The sequence below is a fragment of the Odocoileus virginianus genome, chromosome 5 (assembly GCF_023699985.2).
Source record: "Odocoileus virginianus isolate 20LAN1187 ecotype Illinois chromosome 5, Ovbor_1.2, whole genome shotgun sequence".
NCBI lineage: Eukaryota > Metazoa > Chordata > Mammalia > Artiodactyla > Cervidae > Odocoileus > Odocoileus virginianus.
In genome coordinates this window covers 34839259-34856861 of record NC_069678.1, presented here as the reverse complement: position 1 = coordinate 34856861, position 17603 = coordinate 34839259, and the positions used below count along the sequence as shown (strand labels likewise).

The window sequence follows — 17603 nt, the reverse complement described above, 5'->3', positions numbered from 1 at the left end:
TTTAACTTCCAAGTATTTGGAATTTTCCATATGCTTTTTTTTTTCTTTGTTTCTAATTTAATTCATTGTGCTTGGAGAACATATTTTGGAAGACTTAAATCTTTGTAATTTTTTCTTATCTTATGGTTTAGATATAATATATCCTGTTAGTTTTAAGTGCTTTATAGAGAGGTGTATTCAGTTGTTAGGTGATATGTTCTGTACATGTCAACTAGGTCATGCTTACTGGTAGTGTTGTTCAAGTGATGTCTTTCCTAATCTTTCTATTGCTGTCACTTACTGTAAAAATGATATTGAAATCTCCTATATTATGCATTCATTTGTTTTGCCCTGCATTTATTTCATTTTCACTTTATATTTTTGAAATTACAACTAGTACATGAATGTTTAAGATTACTATGTCCTCTTATTCATTCACCTCTTTATTATTATACAGTGACCATTTTTATTCATGGTAATCTTCTTTGCTTTAAGGTATACTTTTTCTAATATTAATAGTCATCTTGGCTTTGTTTTGAGTAGAGTTCACATGGTGTATCTTTTTCCATCATGTTACTTTCAGACTATTTGTATCCTTCAGTTTAAAGTGTAGTTCTTGTAGACTACAGGTGGTCAGAGTATTGGAGCTTCAGCATCAGTCCTTCCAATGAATGTTCAGGGTTCATTTTCTTTAGAATTGACTGGTTTGATCTCTTTGCTGTCCAGGGGACTCTTCAGAGTTTTCTCTAGCACCACAGTTCAAAAGTATCATTTCTTAAGCACTCAGCCTTCTTCACAGTCCAGCTCTCACATCTGTACATGATTACTGGAAAAACCATAGCTTTGACTATATGAACCTTTGTTGACAAAGTGAGGTCTCTGTTTTTTAATGTGCTGTCTAGTTTTGTCATAGCTTTTCTTCCAAGGAGCGAGTGTCTTTTAATTTCATGGCTGCAGTCATTGCCTAAAGTTATTTTGGAGCCCAGGAAGATAAAATCTGTCACTTGTTTCCACTTTTTCCCCTTTTATTTGCCATTAAGTGGTGGGATCGGATGATTGATCTTAGTTTTTTTAATTTTGAGTTTCAAGCCAACTTTTTCACACTCCTTTTTCACCCTCATCATGAGGCTTTTGTAGTTCCTCTTGGCTCTCTGCCATTAAAGTATTAGAATACTTCTCCCCTTTTGGCCTGTGTACTATTGTTATTGTAGCATTTTACTTCTACGTGTTATAAATTCTATAGTGCATTCTTTAAGTAGTCATTTATCTTTTTAAAAGACTTAAACAACAAGAGAAATAACCTTCTTCTTTACATAGTTATGCACTTGCCTTGAATACTCAGGATTCTCTGCAGATTTCCAGAGTTCTCTTTGTGTACCTCTTTCTTGAACTCTGCCAAACAAACCTGAGCTGCTTTGATCTTGGTTTTTTGACTTTTAACTCTCAGGGAATTTTTGAAGTTCAACTTGGTTTCCTGATCAGAGATGGGCCTTGACCTGGATTTTCTCAAGCCAGTAAGCTGGGAAAATCATGGCCTGTCCCATGGTCCATCATTGTCTAGTGTCCAGTGGTCTTGAAAAACAGTGTTGTATATATTATGTGTGACTTTTTTGTTTTCCTAAGTAGGGCAGATTGGTCCATTGTTACACCTTCTTGGCCAGAAGTAGAAGTTCACTTAAAAAATTTACTTAATATGGTCTCTGCAATTATAGTTTTGTCTTCTTTGTTACATGGGTGCATCACAGTGTAGCTGCTTTACACATCACAGTTTAGTTCCACATCGACTAATATTTTGATTTAATTATTTTTGCAGTTAACAGGTGAGCATATTAAAAGTAAAAGTAAAAATGCTGTGTCAAATTAAATTCCAGTTAAAGAGTTTATTAAAACCACAATGCCAAAAAGATTCTTACTCATTTGTTTTCTATGATTGTGTATGGGAGTGCTTGTTTTTCTGCACCCTTACCAATTCTGAGTTTTAATGAAAATTTAGAATATTACCTAATTTTAGGGTAAAAAAAGCTTTGTAATTTATATTTTGAAATAGGAGAGATTTTAAAACTTTGGCTTTCTGTTTCTGTGAACTGCCTCTTTGAATATGTGATCTATTTTAGTGATTATCTTGTTAGTTCAACTCTATATAAAAAGATAATTGATTCATATGTATTATAGGTACTTTTTCCCTACAGTTTTATTACATTTTTGGGCATTTAGATGTTGCCCACCAGGCTCCCTGGTCCATGGGGTTCTCCAGGCAAGAATACTGGAGTGGGTAGTCATTCCCTTCTCCGGGGGATTTTCCCAACCCAGGAATTGAACCTGTGTCTCCTGCATTGCAGGCAGATTCTTTACCATCTGAGCCACCAGGGAAGCACATTTGAATTATTAAGTAGTATAATTCAGCTTTTTTTTCTGTTTGATACTTAAACATTTTAAACTTAAGTTTCTTTAGAATTGAGATTAAATTCTCAATTTATAAATTGAATATTAAATGTGATTGTACATAAAAAGTATTTTTCATGAACTAAGTCCTTTATTAATATTAACCAATTTATACTACATATAGAATATCCAGTTTTTGTAGCTCTGGGGTATGTTGAAATCTCATTTTTCATTATCCCTATGAATGTTTTCATTGATGTTAATTAGTTTAGTCCCTCAGTTGTATACGACTCTGCGACCCCACAGACTGCAGCACACCAGGCCTCCCTGTCCATCACCAACTTCTGGAGTTCACTCAAACTCATGTCCATTGAGTTGGTGATGCCATCCAACCATCTCATCCTCTGCTGATCCCTTCTCTTCCTGCCTTCAGTCTTTTACAGCATCAGGGTCTTTTCCAGTGAGTCAGTTCTTTGCATCAGGTGGCCAAAGTATTGGAGTTTCAGCTTCAGCATCAGTTCTTCCAATAAATATTCAGGCCTGATTTCCTTGAGGATGGACTGGTTGGATCTCCTAGCAGTCCAAGGGACTCTCAAGAGTCTTCTCCAACACCAGAGTTCAAAAGTATCAATTCTTGGGCACTTAGCCTTCTTTATAGACCCCTTTTTATTTGGTTAGGTCAGTGAGACTGTGAAACAGAAAAATACAAATTTCTGTTTTGTAGATTTTAATAGGAAGTTTGTTGCATTTCTTAAAAAAAGTTTTTTTTTTTAATCTCTTGGTGATTCGTTTCACAGATTATTTCTATACTCTTAACCATTTTGCCTCTCTGAAATTCTTGCAGAATAATGGACCCAAGTAGTTAGCTTTTTTCAGGTTAAATTTCACTAGAATTTTGAAAGCACCAGTTGTAAACTGCTGAATGCAAAGACAGAGTTGTAATATGGATATTTTATTCAGCATCATTGGCTTTCCTAGATAATTGCAATAAAATAGTACTAAACATAACCTTTTCTGTAGTAGTTGAATATAACTGATTGATGACCAGTATTTTAACCATAAACTGTGTTATTCGGGTTTTTAGGTTTTGAGTTTTCTTAAAATGTTACATAATGCTTGCTAGGGTATTTATATTAGAAATTCAAATTAAAGACATTTATAGTGTGTCTACTAAATGACAGCACTGTGTTAAAACCTGGTGATGCAAGGACACTGAGAATAGAACGTCTGTGTCTTGAGAACAGAGACCTCACTTGTTCTGTTGATTTCCATCATTGGTAGTACGTATTACATAGTACATACTCAGTATACTTAATGACTCTTGAAGGGTCTCTGCCTTCAATATGCTCATAATCTCATGAGCTACTTATCAGTAAAAAAGTCTGTGCCAATTTTATTGCTTAACATTCTTCCTTTTCCCTGGAGATCCAAAAGAGCTGTGTCTTCCAGGACCTCATCTAGTTAAAGACATAAATATACTAAAACAAGGTTTATGAAAGTGCCCTAAGACTACAGTAGGGAACATTAGTTGGTAGAATCAGAGTAGATTTTATGAATTTGGTGGACTGTGACCAGTACATGTAAATGTTTGGGAGCAGAACTGAGCAGTATGTGTTGAGGGAAAGACCTGTCTAAAGTTGTGTCAATAGGCTGCCACAGATTCATAACCATTGAATAATCAGCTGAATCATTTGAATTGTACTGCATAGTTTGTATGTGGGAGGGAGAGAAAATATAGGATGTCAGATAGGTAGGCAGAAAGTTTGTACTTCATGTGGTAGGCAGTATTCCATATACCAGTTCAGTCGCTCAGTTGTGTCCAACTCTTTGCGACCCCATGGACTGCAGCACGCCAGGCTTCCCTGTCCATTGCCAACTCCCAGAGTCTACTCAAACTCATGTCCATTAAGTTGGTGATGCCATTCAACCATCTCATCCTTTGTTGTCCCCTTCTCCTACCTTCAGTCTTTCCCAGCATCATGGTCTTTTCCAATGAGTCAACTCTTTGCATCAGGTGGCCAAAGTATTGGAGTTTCAGCTTCAACATCAGTCCTTCCAATGAACATTCCGGACTGATTTCCTTTAGGATGGACTGATTGGATCTCCTTGCAGTCCAAGAGACTCTCAAGAGTCTTCTCCAACACCACAGTCCAAAAGCATCAATTCTTCGGTGCTCAGCTTTCTTTATAGTCCAACTCTCACATCCATACGTGACTACTGGAAAAACCATAAACCTGTAAGCTTCCATATATGAAAGTAGCTCATTATTCTATTTTTAGAATGTCTAGACTGAGCTGCAAAATCCTTAGCTTTGGTATTATATGGAGCACTATGACTTAGAATCATGAGCCTCTGTAGTTAACTGTTCAGATATCTTATTTGGTTCATTTGTGTTGCTAAATTAAAAGCTGAATAGCTTTCTTAATTTAGTTTTAGCTATTCATGAAGGGCTAAGGTGACTAGGTAATCTTTTTACTTGAAAAGTAATAAAATAGAAAAGTTATGGAAGAAATGTGTTTTTGAGTAATGATTCTTGTTATAGCTATTGTGGTAAATTTTGGACATAGAAAAAAGACATAGTAGTATCAGAAACTGTTACTTATTTGTCACTCAGTCCGAACAATCATCAACAAACAACCCCATTGCTAAAATTTAAGCTATCCACACTCTACTTTTCTTCTCTTACGTTATTTTGAGAAAAATTCTGGGTATTTGTTTTCATTCGTAAATGCTTGGTGTGTCTCTTTTAAAGATCTAGTCAGTTCTCTCTCTCTCCCTCCCTCCCTCTCTAATTTAAAGAAATACAACCACAATGCACTCCCTCCAGTAGAAAAAAAAACAACAACATCAGCAATTGCTTAATGTTCTCGAGTGCCAGATTTGTGTTAAGATTTCTATTTGCCTTGTAAAAGTTGTAGTATGTTTACTGGTTTTATTTTTAGTGGTACAGAAGATTGAGGATCAAATAAGATCAACACATTCAGTAAATAAATTTCTTTCAATCTGCAAATTATCCTTTTATCCTTGAGAGGTTTTTATAATTATATTTTATTTTTGAAGAAAACTGGTTGTTGGTTGTACAGAGTTATCCATGGTCTGCATCTCCTGATTGTATTCTTATGTTGTAATTATTATGTTCTCCATATATGTCAGTTGGTGGATGGATCTAGAGACCATCACGTTCTCTTGATTTTTAGTAATATTTTGTAGGTGATGGAATGTTTTTCCATTAAAAGATACATAATAGCTGATTTTTTATTTTTGCGTATGTCTGTGTGATACTTTTTTCAAGAACATTTGTTTTAAGAACTTTGTTAAAAAACCTGTTTATGCTCAGCATAGTCTGCTCGATAAGTATCTGTTCATCAGTATTCTTAAAGGATATATGTGAAGATGTGTATCTTGAAAGTCCAAGTAAAATTTTTATAATAAAGATGCAGTATTAGAATAGGGTTGGAATTATTGATGGTGAAAAATGTTTTGTCAGTGTTCAGTTCAGTCGCTCAGTCGTGTCTGACTCTTTGTCAGTGTATATCTTGTCAAATTAAAAACACATGATTTAGAATTAACAGATGAGTTGATACTGAACAAGGTAACCTCTGAGTTTCAGTCTTACAATTTCTAAAATGGGTGTAACGGGACCTATTTCAAAAGTTGTCTTGATTGAACAGTATGTAAAAGAATTAGCACAGAATGGTACATAACTGCTCAAATGATGGTGATGCTTTTTATTATAGTTCTTTAATCTGTAAGTGAGCGAGTGAGTGAAGACGCTCAGTCATGTCCGACTCTTTGCGACCCCAGGGACTGTAGCCCACCAGGCTCCTCCGTCCATGGGATTTTCCAGGCAAGAATACTGGAGTGGGTTGCCATTTCCTTCTCCAGAAGACCTTCCCGACCCAGGGATTGTACCCAGGTCTCCCGCATTGTAATCAGATGCTTTACCATCTGAGCCACTAGAGATTCCTGTAAATCTGTAAATCCTGAGAAGGAGCACTAGTAAAGTCAGCTTCAAAGTTTTTATTTTCTTGGAGTTTTTATATATTGATTTAAGGAGCTTTTCCTTTTACTGATTCTTAGGAGTTTTTATGTATTGTTGGTACTACAGCTTTGTTGTACAAGGTACAGGTAAACTTCCTGTCGTGGCTATTTTTTTTTTAAATGATGTTAGATTTGAAATACAAACATTAAATTTGTTTTAGCTTTAAGAAATTTGTTTTAAATTGCTCTTTTATATAGTCTTCCAGATTTTATTTTGAACATTTAAAAATTTTGATTTTCACATTTAGGGCCTCAGTCTACTTGAAATTTAATTTTAGTGTGTTATAAAGGTTATATGATTTTTTCCTCTTATGGCTAATAAATTTGCTACAAACTTGATTGATTCATGTTTTTCCTACTGATCTGCAGTATTAATTGTCATATTTCCATATATGTGAGAAACTTCCCTGGGCTATCTCTTCTGTTTCATTGTTTGTGACTATCCTATTGCTATCAATACATGTCTTAATTTAATGTAGCATCATGATAAGTCTTGGAATTTTGGTGAGTAAATTTCACAACTTTTCTTAAAACTGTCCTTGGCATTTTTTTTTTTTCATGTAAATATATATGTGTGTGTGTGTGTGTGTGTGTGTGTGTGTATAATATACAAGATAAGATGGCTGGGTTCCATGAAGGCTTTTGATTTTTGATTATAATTGTACTAAATTTATAAATTAATTGGAGAGCATATTTCTTCTCCATGATATTTTCTTTATTTGTAAAAGACATGCTCAATGCAGAAACTTAATGCTTTAGGCAAAAAGGAAAATAAATCACTGGCAATTTTACCAAAGCTGATGCATTGTACTTCCCATCATTTGTCCTACATGTTGCAAGGATTTTAAACAGCTTGTGTGTAAGGCATGAGGAGAAAGAGAGGCTTTTTTTGACAAATAGTTTGATTTCTTCCAAAGTTACTTTTCAGATTTATTTCTTTTTAATTGGAGGATAATTGCCTCTCAATATAGTATTGGCTTCTGCAGTACAACAACATGAATCAGCCATAGGTATACATATGTCCCCTCCCTCTTGATCCTTGCTCCCACCTCGCATCAAAGTTTACTGATTTATTCAGTTATTCAGTACTTTGCTATTTCTCAGAATTTTATAGCATTTATAATTCTCCCTTTTTTATTTTTACTAAAAGCACATATTCATATTTTACCCTTTATTTTTCTTGTCAGAGGCCTTATTTTACTGGTTTTTTTCAAAGTACCAGCTTCTGTAATTTTTTTGTTTCATATTTCACTAATTTCTGTTTTTATCTCTTTCTACCCAGCTAGCTTTGTTTTATTATTTTGTGTCATTTTACATGCTAAACATATTTATTTTCTTATTTAAAAATGCATTTAAGATTAAGAAAAACCAGTTTATACTTTCGGCAGTAAGCTTTGATTTATAGAGTTCTCTTTTTCCTTTTTTTTTTTTAGATTGTAATATATTTGACATATAACATTGTATTATTTTCAGGTATGCAGCATGATTTGATGTATGTATAAATTGTGAAGCAATTACCAGAATAAGTTTAGTTAACATCCATTGCCATACATAATTAAATTTTTTTCCTTGTGCTGAGAACTTTTAAGATTTACTTTAGGCAACTTTCAAATATTGTTAACTATATCAGCATGTGTACATGGTCAGGGCTAATTTATGGGCTTCCCTGGTAGCTCAGCTGGTGAACAATCCGCCTGCAACGTGGGAGACCTGGGTTTGTTCCCTCGGTTGGCAAGATCCCCTGGAGGAGGGAACGGCTACCCACTCCAGTATTCTGGCCTGGAAAATTCCATGGACAGAGGGGCCTGGCAGGCTACAGTTCATCGGTCGCAAAGAGTTGGACACGACTGAGTGACTTTCACTTTCACTTTTTCACTTTATGTCAGAATTCCAAGTTTGTACCTTTTGGCCACCATCTTTACCGCTTACCCCCACCTCCTACTGCCCCAGACTGTGGTTCTGGAATTCAGCGTTTTGGGTTTTTGTTTTTTAAGAGTTTATAGGTAAATGAGATCATACAGTATTTGTCTCTGTCTGACTTATTTCACTTAGCCCTATGACCTCATTTGCATGTTGTTGCAAATGGTAAATTCTTCTGTTTATGGTTGTTATGAAGATTAACCACATTTTCTTCATCCATTGATGGAGACCTAAGTTGTTTTCCTGTCTAGACTGTTGTAAATAGTGCTACAGTGAACATGGGGGTGCAAATGTTTAGATAGTGATTTTATTTCTTTTATATAAATATCCACAAATGGTATTACTGGATCATGCAGTTATATTTTGTAAAATTTTTTGAGAAACTTGCATAGTATTTTCCTTAGTGGGTACATCAGTTTACAGTCCCATCATCATTGCCCCAGTGTTCCCATTTCTCCAAATCCCTGCTAATGCTCGTTATTTCTTTTTGATAGCATCCATCCACCTAACAGGTGTGAGGTGATACTTCATTGTGATTTTGATTGGCATTTCACTGATTTATGATTGAGTACCTTTTTGTGTACCTATTATTGGTCATTTGTATGTTAATTTAAGTCCTCTGCCCATTCTTTAATCGTACTGTTTATTTTTTCTGAGTTGTATAAGTTTCTTATATATATTTGATATTAACATTTCATGTATGATATGCACATTTTTCCTTCCACCCATCTTGTTGATGGTTTCCTTCACCCTACAGAAGCTAAAGTTTGACATAGTCCTAATTACTTTTGCTTTTGTTGCCTTTGCTTTTGGTGTCAAATCCAAAAAGTCACTGCTAACATTGATTTCAAGGCGCTTACTACTTACGTTTTCTTCTGGGAGTTTTATAGTTTCAGCCTTTCTGTTCAAATTTTTAGTACATTTTGAGTTCATTTTTATGTGTGGTGAAAGACGGTGGTCCAGTTTCATTCTTCTGCATGAGGCTGTCCAAGTTTCTCAGCATCATTTTGAAGAGACTGTTTTTCCCCACTGTATACTGTTGGCTCCTTCTGTGTAAACTGACCGTGGATTATTTCTGAACTCTGTACAATTAATCTATAATAGTCTGCTTTTATGCCCATATTATACTGTTTTGAGTTACTCTGTATTACAGTTTAAGACCAAGAGGTGTGCTGCCTCCACTTTTGTTCTTTCTCAAGATTGCTTTGGTTCTTAGGGATTTTTTGTTGTTTCATACAGATTTTAGGATTTTTTTTTCTTCTATTTTATGAAGAATTTCATTGGGATTTTGATGATTGCTTTGAATCTGTAGATTGCTCTGAGTAGTATGGGCATTTTAACAGTATACTTCCAATCCATGAGCATAAATGGAAAGAATATCTTTCCATTTGGGTCTTCTTCAATTTCTTCCATCAGTGTCTTTTACCTTTGTCACTTTTTTAAGCTTTGTGAAAGCTTCAAAATGTACAGACGTGGGGTGAATGGTATAATAGTACACTTCTTTTGCCTTCCTTTGGAAGAATATTAAAGCAAATCATAGCGACAATTTTATATCATTCCTAAATATTTCATTGTGTATCTCTAGCAGATACAGTCTCTTGAAGATATTTTTATCATTATACCTAATAAAATTTTAAAGAATTTTTTTGTTTTTGTTTAAGTGTAGTTGAGTGTGTTAATCGCTCAGTCGTGTCTGACTTCGCAATCCCATGGAGCCTGCCAGGCTTCTCTTCATGGGATTCTCCAGGCAAGAATACTGGAGTGGGTTGCCATTTCCTCCTCCAGGGGGAAATGTCAAATGTAGTTGATACACTATATTATGATTTTAATGATTCAACATTTATACACATTACAAATTGGTCACTGTAAGTCTAGTAACCATTTGTGACCATATAAAATTATTACAATATTGTTACTACATTCCCCATGCTGTGCATTACATCCCAGTAACTTATTTAGAACTGGAAGTTTGTATCACTTAATTACCTTCACTTATTTTGCCCATCCCATCCGGCCACTAAAATTAATTTTTTTAAGTTACTTTTTGGTTGCCCCGGGTTTTCATTGCTAACTTTGACTTTATCTTGTTGCAGTGTGCAGGCTTCTCATTGTGGTGGTTTCTCTTGTTGTGGAGCAAGGACAGGGACTCTATAGTGTGGGCTCAGTTGTTCTGGTGCATAAACTCAGTTGCTCTTCTGCATGTGGGATCTTCCCAGACCAGGGATCAAGCCCATGTGCCCTGCATTAGCAGGTGGAGTCTTATCCACTGTACAACTAGGGAAGTCCCTAAAATAATTTCTTAATACCATGTAATCTCCAGCAGTAGTAGTCAGAATTTCCTGATCCCTTTAAAGAAATCTTGTATATTTTCTTTTTAAATCAGGGAACAAGGAAAGGCAGCTTACTGATTTGGTACTTTTAGGTCTATATCCCTGCTGGAGGGCATGACAACCCACTCCAATATTCTTGCTTGGAGAATCCCCATGGGAAGAGGAGCCTGGTGGGCTACAGTCCATAGGGTGGAAAAGAGTCGGAAACAACTGAAGTGATGGCATGCATTCAAGCAAGTCTATTTATAGGACATTTTTTTTCCCTCCCTCCCCCTTTCTTGATTTTCTGTTAGAGAAACTGGGTCATCTATTCCATACAATTTCTTGAAAATTATGCTTTTGCTGATTTTACCTCTGTGTTGTCATTTTGTCTGCTTCTCATATCCTTTATCTCTTGTGTACTTGTGTGTGTCGTCGTTCAGTCGTGTCCGACTCTCTGTGACCCCATGGACTGTAGCCTACGAGGCTCCTCTGTCCATGGGATTTTCCAGGCAAGAGTACTGGAGTGGGTTGCCATTTCCTTCTCCAGGGGATCTTCCCAGTCCAGGGATCAAACCCGGGTTTCCTGCAGGTAATAGGACTTGATCAGATTGAGGTTTAATTTTCAGCAAGAATACTTTGTAAATGTGCTGTGTAATTTGTAGTGTATCACCCTAGAAGGAACATGTCTAGTTATCTTTTTGTGCTGTTGATATCAGTAGGTTCAGGTGTTCTCAGCTTGATGCATCCAGCATAGAGTGCTCCATCATCTTTTTGTACTAGTGGGTTTTAGTAGATAATAATTGCGTAATTCCACTGGGTGTTGCAAAAGTGGTGATACTCTTCTCCTGCATATGTTACTTAGTATTTTTCTATTCAGAAGAACTTTTCCTCTCAAATATTTGGTTATACCAAAACACTCTTACTAAAAGAAAAATAGGAGAGATTTTTGTTAAAAATTTTCCTTATGAGCTGCTAACTCTAGCCTAAACTCCAGTGTAACGAGAATTCTTTATTGTTGATGAAAGTGTCATTGTGAAGGCAAGGATTTTTACATTTAGTCTTACTGATCATTTCTTTAAAAATGTTTAAATTTCCTCATCTTGGGCCATCAGCAGCTCATAGTATCACTAGTTTTGCTACTTACCTAAAGTATTATTTTTTTCTCAAAAATTTTAGTTAGCTGGAAATCATGGGTCCTTTAGTGGGACCTGGTCTTTAGAGACAGTAATAATGTGGGTGCAAAGGTGCCAATGACTTTTATGTTTGTTATTGTTTCCAAATTTTTTTAATTGACAAAGCTAACAAAATAGGACATATATATCTGTGTTCATTTCCAATTCGTACATAATTTTACTTTTTCCTTTTCCAATTTTTTGTTGGTATCTCTTGTAGGCGGAAAATGCTTGCTAATGTTAACATAATTACATATATATTTCTTTAAAAAGCAACATCAGTGTTAACATTGTAGTATATTTTTTGTAATATAATGTAATTTTAAGATTTGTTTTGTAACTATTTTTGTTCTCAGTGTATTTCATGAAAAATGTATAATAGGTTTGCCAACAGGTACATTTGCTTTTTTCCATAAGATGACTCTAGTATTGCTTAGTTATCTTTGTATTAACTTCAGTGGAAACAATTAACTTCAGTTAGTTTTTTCTTTTTTAACTTTGTTTACTTGAAACAATTTTGTTAGATTGTATTGTGACAGCTATCATATCAGCATGCATTTTAAAAAAACTTACTACAATTGGTGAATTTTTGTGTAACCATTTTACAATTGAGGATGGAGGGGAAAGCAACATTTTCGGCATATTATGCTTTATTATTTCAAGGAAGGTAAAATGCAACTGAAATACAAAAAAGGACTTGTGTAGTATATGGAGAAGGTGCTGTGACTGGTCATGTGTGTCAAAGTGGTTAATTGAAGTTTTCATGCTGGGGATTTTTTGCTGGATGATTCTCCAAGGTTGGGTAGACCAGTTGAAGTCCATAGCGATCAAATTGAGACATTCATTGAGAACAGTTGATGTTACACCATGTGGGAGATAGCTGATATACTCAAAATAGTCACATCAAGCCTTGAAAATCCTTGGCACCAGCTTGGTTATGTTAATTGTTTTGATTTCTGGGTTCCACATAAGTGAAAAAAAACCTTCTTGATGCTGTTCTCTACTTGAACATAGCGAAAACATTCTGTTTTTAAAACAAACTGTGCCAAGCACTGAAAAGTGGATACTGTACAATCAGGTGGAATGGAAGAGATTGTGGGACAAGCAAGTTGAAGTACCACCAGCCAAACACCAGTCTTCATCCAAAGAAAGTGATGATGTGTATATGGTGGGATTGGAAAGCAGTTCTTTAATAAGAGCTCCCTCTGGGGAACCAAATGATTAATTTCAGTAAATATTGCTGACCAACTGAAAATTAGACCAACTGAAAGCAGCACTCTATAAAAATTGTGGATTTATTCAACAGAAAATGCATCATCTTCTATCAGGATAATGCAATACTGCATGTTTATTTGATGACCAGGCCAAAAAAAAAAAAAAACTACAACTTATCTGGAAAGTTCTGATTCATCAGCTGTATTCACCAGATTTTGCACCTTTGGATTTCCATTTATTTTGGTCTTTATAAAATTCACTTAATGGAAAAGATTTCAATTCTCTAGGGGACTGTAAAAAGCACCTGGAACAGTTCTTTACTCAAAAAGTCTTTAGATGATAGAATTATGAAGTTATGCCTGAAAAATGGCAGAAAGTAGTGGAACAAAGCAGTGAATGTGTTCAATAAAGTTCCTGGTAAAAATGAAAAATGTGTCTTTTATTTTTACTTAAAAACAAATTTTTTGGTTAGCCCAATACAATTACAGGATTTTAAAGTTTATTGAGATAATTTTGTGTGTGGCTCTACCATCACCCTGATAGTTAGATTTATTTGTTACATTTTGATTTTCATTTTTATGGAATAGTTTTTCACTTGGAATAAATTTTCCAAAGTCAAAGTTGCAAAATAAGCTACATTCATAGATGACTTCTACTGTTCATTCTACTTTGCTTATTCTATCCCCTTACAGAGGGTTTCTACTTTGATTAATTTTTGGTTTATTCTTTTATTTAATAGAAAATGTGAGTTTTTTCTGCATGCTCCCTCCTAGCATCTTAGAGAAAAGATAGCACAGAATACACAGGGTTTAATATCTTGACTTTTTAAGGTAATGATAAACATACCCTGGAAGGTAAATATGCCCTGAAAATCTCTCTATGGCTATACATGGAAAATCTTCTCATTTCTTTATCCTCCTGGTTAGAAAGTATGCAGGTTCCTCAGTTCCCCATAGCCTGCCCAGCATATTGAAATGCTTGGGATTTTGCCAGTCTGAGAAGTGAGATGTCATCTAAGTCTAGTATTGATTTTCTTTCCTTCTTTCTTTCTTTTTTTTTTTTACTATGAGCAAGATTAAGGGTAATTTTCATTTCATGTACTGAAAATAATTTCTTCCTACTTATTTTATGAGTAAGTTATCTTTTAAAGTTTCTTATTACTCTGAAATTTAGAGTCATTTTTGGCTCAAATTTTTATAAAGTTTCAAAATCTTATCTGAATAAACTACAACAATTAGATTTTGTTCTGTTTTTCTTTCTCTTATTTTCATTAAAATATCTTACCATGTTTGATCAGATATTACGATCTGTACAATTTCTTATTTTTGAAATTTACTGAGGTATTCATTACATAGTATGTGATCCACTTTTGTGACTTACATATTCATAGATAAAAAGATATTTTCTTCTGAAAAGTTTTATAGTCTTATCTATTCTGTTTGTCTCTAATTTATCAAAAAAATTGTAGTTAATACACTAAGTGGGGATCTAGTTTTATTTCTTTTTGCTTATATAGAGCAGCTAGCCAGTTGAAATATGCAGTGTCTTTTTTTTTCTTCTTCACATTACAGGAGTATGTATATGTTAAAGTGTAAGCTCCTGTAACAAAATGTAAATGCAGAACATAGTGGCATGAATAGCCTAGAAGTTTATTTTTCATAAAAGTTCTGCAGCTGTAAGAAAATGGCATCATTGTGCTCCATGAGGTTATTCACTGAGCTAAGTGTTTTTCATCTGGTCGCTTCAGTTTTTCCCCTGAGCTTTTATTCTTATGTGCATGGCTTAATGAGGTATAATTAGCTATCTTTTTTGTTTTGTCTCTTTTGTTGTCTTGTTTTCAGAAACTCAAAAGCTTGATTTTATTGATCCTCTTTTGTGTGTCATTGTTAAATTTATTTTGTATTTTTATTGAATATGTGAGTTTGTGCTCTCGTGGTTTTTAGCAGGTAGATTCCTCTCCCCATGGAATCTTCCAAGTGAAAAATATTGGAGTGGGTTGCCATTTCCTTCTCCAGGGGATCTTCCCAACCTAGGGATTGAACCTGCATCTCTTACATCTCCTGTATTGGCAGGTGGATTCTTTACCACTTGCATCACCTGGAAAGTCCATATTCATATATAGAAATACTCAATATTGTCAGGACGTCAGCTCTTCCCAAAATGATGTATAGAGTCAATGCAATCCCAGTCAAAATTCCAGCAAGTTATTTTGTGTGTATCAACAAACTGATTGTGAAGTTTATACAGAGAAGCAAAAACCTCAGAATAGTCAACACAGTATTGAAGGAGAATAACAAGGTTGGAGGACTGATACTACTCAACTTCAAGATTTAATATGAAGCTACAGTGGTCAAGGCAGCCTGGTTTTGGTGAAAGAATAGACAAGTTGATCAGTGAAACAGAATAGAGAGCCCAGGATAGAGCCCCTTATGAATAGAGTCAAACCTATTTTTGACAAAGAGGCAAAGGCAATACAGTGAAGCAAAGATAGTCTCTCTGACAAGTGCTAGTGAAATAACTGAAATCCATGTGCAAAAGAATGAATCGAGACAGATATAAACTTTTCACAAAAATTAACTGAAGGTGGATCATACATCTAAATGTAAAATGCTAAACCATAAAACTCTTAGAAGATAACGTGGGAGACAAATCTCGATAACTTAGGTATAAAGGTAGATAACGTGGGAGACAAATCTCGATAACTTAGGTATAAAGGTATCTTTTCAGGTACAACACCAGAGACATAACCCAAGAAAGAAATAATTGATTAGCTGGACTTGATTAAAATCAGTAATTTTTTCTCGGTGAAAATAACTAAAAGACAAGCCACAGACTTGGGGAAAATACTTGCAAATAATACACAGGACAAAGGGCTGTTACCTAAAATACACAGAACTTTCAAACTCAGCAGTAAGAAAGTAACCTGATTAGAAAGTGGACCTAAAAATCTGACACCTCACCAAGGAAGATATACAGATGGCAGATACACATATGAAAAAATGTTCCTCATATTTTTTTCATTAAGTAAATGCAACGGAAACAACAGTGAGATACTGCTACACTATCAAAATAGTCAAAATCTGAAACACTGGCACCCATGAAGGCTGGGGAGGATATGGAGTGTCAGGAAATCTCATAGATTCCTGGTGGGAATGCAGAATTATATAGCCACTTTGGAAAAAGGTTAAAGTGCCCACAGTGTGGGAAACCCAGGTTTGATTCCTGGGTCAGGAAGATCCCCTGGAGAAGGAAATGGCAACCCACTCCAGTACTCTTGCCTGGAGAATCTCATGAAAGGAGGAGCCTGGTAGGCTACAGTCCACGGGGTTGCAAAGAGTCGGACACGACTGAGCTACTTCACTTTCACTTTCTTGGAAAACAAATTAGCTGTTTTTACAAAGCTGAACATATTGTACTATATGATTCAGCAGCTCTTTGATATTTATTCAAAGGTGTTGAAAACTTACATACACACAGAAACCTGCACATGAATCTTAACAGCAGCTTTATTCATAATTGCCAAAACATGAAATCAACCAAGATGTCCTTCAGTAGGTGAATGGATTAGTAAACTGTGGTACATAACATTGTGGTATTTATCAGCAGTAAAACAAAATGAATCTTCAGGCAATGAAAAGGTGTGGGGGTACCTGGTAGCATAAATGCAGATTACTAAGTGGAAGAAGCCAATTGAGAATGCTGCATACTGTAAGATTCCACCTGTATTCTGAAAAAGGCAAAACTGTGGAGATAACAAAATTCAGGGGTTGGAAGGAGTTTGGATGAATAGCCAGAGCACAGAGGATTTTGGGGGTAGTGAAAATAATGTTAAAAAAAAAATGTTAAAAGATGGATATATGTCATTATACATTTGCCCATACCCATTGAATGTACAGTATTAAACCTTAGGTAAACTGGACTTTGGGTTATTATGATACATTAATAATCTTTGGTAATAAATGTACCAGTCTGGTGGAGGATGCTGGTAATGGAGGAGGCTATGCATGTGTGGTGGCAGGGAGTATATGAGAAATCTGTTCCTTCTCAATTTTATTTTAAATCAGTGTTCTAAAAAAATTAAAAAGAAAACAAACTAGGAAACAAGAAGTTGTTGATAGTTAACCAGTAATGTTTATTAGCAGTTCTTAAACTTTAGCATTCATCAGAAACACCTGGAGGGCTCATTAATGAACTCAGGTTGTTGGATCCTGTCTCCATTGTTTTCTTCAGTAGGTCTAGGATGGATCTGAGAACATATTTTGCTAAGGAAATTTCCAGGTTTTTAATGTTGCTCTAGGGACCACAGTTTAAGGATCTCTTAAGTATCTAATTCTGTATGTTATGTCCTTATAAAACAGTGCCATGCTATGTCTTTCATACCTTGATTAAAAAATTAAAGATGTAAATATGGCATTAATGTGACTTGATATTGTGTGTTTATTTTTCTTCTTGTACTTCTCTGAGCTTGATGTTAGCAAATAGTTTGCTTTTAAAACAATGAGGACAATGACGTATGAATATTTATCACTTTTATATTTATTGTAATACAGCTTATTAAAGAATGAGTTTAACACAGATTAGC

At 35.0% G+C, this 17603-nt stretch overlaps 1 protein-coding gene across 5 annotated transcripts in view; it reads left to right on the top strand.

Moving 5' to 3' along the window:
* PTBP2 (polypyrimidine tract binding protein 2) overlaps nt 1–17603 on the top strand; it is an 83565-nt gene that overhangs the window by 6358 nt on the left and 59604 nt on the right. The gene's annotated exons all lie outside the window — the stretch shown is intronic.